We start from the raw sequence: 4,291 nt of genomic DNA on the forward strand, positions 1-4,291 counted from the left end.
AAACAGTCTCCATTTCTTTGGGGGGATGTGGAAGTTGATGTGTTGCAAGCCGCATGTTGAGGTGGCTTCTGTTGCAGTCCAACCATGATGGACATGAGGGTATGGTATGTTCCAGGGTAGGGGAATATGGATTAGAAATGTTAGGTAGGAGGAAGAGAGAGACACACACAAAAAATGCAGAGACATAGGATAGTACTGGGAGGGCAACTCAATGAATACTGAATACTGAATTTGTCCGCATTTAAGATGCATACTCTTTTATACCCCAGAACAAAAGGGAGGGATGAAGGCAAAAGACTGTTTTAACATGACACAAAGGACACCCAGAACAGTTACTTGATGTGGGATTCCCCTCTGTATGCTGTGAATACCATTGGTTAATAAAGAAATGTCTTAGGCCTGCACAAGGCAGAATATAGGTAGGCGGGGAAAACTAAACTGAATGCTGGGAGAAAGAAGGTGGGGTTTAGAGAAGCCATGTAGTCCCTGTAGAAGTGGATTTAAATTTACCTGGTAAGTCACAGCCACATGGCAATACACAGATCACTAGAAATGGGTTAAATTAAGGTGTAAGAGTTAGCCAATAAGAAGCTAGAGCTAATGGACCAAGCAGTGATTTAATTAATACAGTTTCTGTGTGATTATTATGGGACTGGGTGGGATGGAAACCTCCTAAAACAGTTACTTGCTTTAATACTTGAGACATCTAGCCATTATTTCCTGAATAAAGCATTCTGACTTTTTGTGCAGGATATGCAGCAAATACACCCTAGACCAAGTATCCCATAGGCAGCCCCTCCCTATGCCAAATGTCCTATTTCAAAGCAAAGGAGCAAGAGTAGGCTTGAATTCTCTGACCTTTGGTCAGTGTAGAGCAGATCCACCTCTGTGGGCCAGCTAAATGTCCAAAATACCAAGTAACCACACCCTAGGTCAGGGTTTCTTGTTTGTAGACATACCTGTTGTCAACAACTTTGAAAGAGTCAAAATAAGTTCAAACTCTCTGATCTTCAGTCAAGGTGAAACAGACTCACATCTGTGTGCCTCCACATTGATGAAACTTATGCATGGTTGGAGAGAAAATTCCCGTGAATCCTTTATTTGTCCCCATAACTACTCATTTATATAATCATTTCCAGTAGTTATTAAAATTATCATTTGAAGACACCAACAGTATTCAAGCTTTAATTCATTTCCTACAACTACATTATGTTCTAAAAAGCAAACTTGAAAAAATACTGCACAAATTTCTGGGTAAGTCTCATCTTCATGATTCATTCATCAACATAACTTATATTGTTAATTACATTGCCTTTTAGCATTCAATTCTTCAGTACATTGAGGTTGTTAAAATATATACATAATGGAAGGAGAAAGCTGTATTCCAGAAGTTGTGCTCAGATCTACACACACACACACACACACACACACACACACACACGCATGCATGCTTGCACTAAATAAGTAAAACAAAAATATAATCATTCTGTGGCCAAACATGGATTATTTACTTATTACCTACCACTGTTTTGTATCTACTACAATTATGACCATTTAGTGGCCTTTATGATCATTTAAATATTTTCTTGCAAGCACAGGGATTTTGTGATCCTCAGATTCCCAGAGACATACATGTAAAATGCCATACATGACAGTATGTGGGGGTGGTAATCCCAGCTCTGGTCAAGCAGAGGCAGGAGGATCCCTGAAGCTTGCTTCTACTCTGCTAGCAGAACTAGTAAGTTCCATGTCCAAAGAGAGATTGAGTTTCAAAACCTTAGACTGAGAACAATTGAAAAAGACCATGGTGTCATTGGACCCAAACTGCAGACAAGAACCATATCTGTCTGTGGCCTTATGACAGCCAGAATCTGTGTTGATACCCACAGTACTTGTTATCATTGAAGGCCAAGTGAATGCCCAGGGTCTGGGCTGCCACCTGGGTACATATTAGTGTTTGAGAACCACATGGCCACTGGGTCTATGCTATCCTGGACATTCTACAATGCCAACTAGGGCCATGATGACATCCAGGCCCAGACTGTTGCCAGGGCCATGACTGGGTTCATGTTCCTTTCACAGTCTGAGTCTGTGCTGATGTCCTTGACTCCTGTTGCTACCAAGAGCCAAATGGATGTCCAGGAGCTGGGTCACCAACTGTAGTCATGTTGGTATCTGAGGGCTGTACTGCCACCTGGGAATGTGACATCATATGAACCCAAGTTGTGACCAAGGCCTTGTCTGGGTCCATGGCCTTGCCACAGCTAGTATCTGCATTGATGTCTGATGCTCTTGTTGCCACTAAAGGCTGTGTGGATGACTGGAATCTGGTCCACCACCTGGGACCATGTGAGTATTTGAAGGTTATACTGTCACTGGGTCCTGAGAGACCTGCACTCCCAGTCAGGGTCATGGTGCTATCTGGGCTCAGACTGCTACAAAGGATCATGTCTGGGTCCATGATCCAACCATGGTCCAACATGGCTGGGGCCTATGTTGATATCCATGGACCATATCCAAGAGCCATGAAGATGTCAGGGTTCGGGCTGCCACCTAGGGCCATGCTAGTGTCCAAGAGCTTAGCCTCTGCCAGGGCCATAGAGTGGCCCGCACTGTCGCCTGGGAGTCATGGTGTCTTCAGGACCTGTGCTCTGCCAAGAGGATGTCTGGGTCCATGGCCCTGCTGCTGCCATGTTCTGTGTTGATGTCTGTGGCTCCTGTTATCACTGAAAGCAGTGAGGATAGGGCTGCACAGAATCTGGGCACTGCCCCTTGCTGGATTCAGCACCAAGGAGAGCTGGCTCTGCCCCTCACTGGCTGAAGCACCAGGGAGAACAGGCCCTGCACCTTGCCTGGACAGCACAGTCGAGCTGATCCTGCTGGCAGGGGCACAGGCAATGGGGCCCTGTGAACATGTGTGGGAGATCTGGTGCCACCCCTCTTCTGCCATATGGTGAAGTGGGTGAGGGAGTGATAACCTCCTCCCTCCCCTGCCCTCAGAGCTGTGGTGGGTGGAGAGCTGGCCCCGAGGTCAGGAGAGTGGGAGAATTGGCACTGCACCCCAGCAGCAGCAGCACTGCACCTCCCCCTGGCAGCGTAGAGAGCTGACCCTGTTGGTGAGGGTGTAAGTGAGCCAGCCAGGGGGTCTTAGAGCAGGAGAGTTGACTCTGTCCCCCCATCTTCCAAGTTGTAAATTAACGGCCTTTGAGAGGAGGGAACTTTGAAATGAAAGCCCTGGGTAATACTTTCTCTACCCATGAGCTAACAAAGAATGGCCTCACCAGATGGGACCTTAGCTTTGAACTTCCCAGCCTCCTTTCCTCAACCACTTCCTTCCTTTCTAAGATGATACAAACGAGACTGCCCCAGGCGGTTGCGGGTAAGCAATGTGAATGTGGATATCATGAAGGAATCCAATATTTGAACTGATATTTTTCTCCCTGTTTCAGTTCTTTTCATATAAATAACATATAAAATTTCATATAAATAACAATGATAAACTTCTGATAAAACATAATAGTTAATCCTTTGATGGAATGGTTCAATTATCTACAGCAGGAAGAAGCAGGCAATAATTACTGGTTGAATAAAAGAAACGTTAGGTGAATGTTCTGTCATTCTAGTGTTTAGACAGAGAGCAGCTGCCACTCCGTACTAGTTAGAAAGACTAAAAATACAATACAAAGCTTGCAGCTTTACTGGCTGAAAAGCCTGAGGACAGAGTTTAGGGCAAACACAGCCTCTAGAAGCTGAGGGAAAAACTAGAAAGGAGGCCAGGGATTGGTAGGGATGAAGGGATGGAATGTCACACACTTCTAATCCAGTACCTAGGAGACTGAGATAGGAGGCTGACAAGTACAAAGCCGGCCTTGGCTACATAATGAGGAGAGATGGGGATGGACAGGAAGGAGGAGGAGGAGGAGGAGGAGGACGAGGAGGAGGAGGGGAGAGAGAGAGAGAGAGAGAGAGAGAGAGAGAGAGAGAGAGAGAGAGAGAGAGAGAGAGAGAATCAAATGTTCCCTATATTCTTTACCAAAATTTTCAGTCAGCCCTGTGTGTCACCAACTTCAGCAAGTCAACTGACTGAAATCACAATACTGATAAGTGGTGTGGGAGGTCCTTCTGTCTATGTTTTGTTTTTATTGGTTAATGAATAAGGAAACTGGTTTGGCCTGATAGGGCAGAATAGAGCTAGGTGGGGAAAACTAAACTCAATGCTGGGAGAAAGAAGGCAGAGTTAAGAGAAGCCATGTAGCCCCACCAGAAACAGATGCCCGAACTTTACCTGGTA

This window comes from Arvicola amphibius, chromosome 17, assembly GCF_903992535.2.
Source record: "Arvicola amphibius chromosome 17, mArvAmp1.2, whole genome shotgun sequence".
Classification (NCBI taxonomy): domain Eukaryota; kingdom Metazoa; phylum Chordata; class Mammalia; order Rodentia; family Cricetidae; genus Arvicola; species Arvicola amphibius.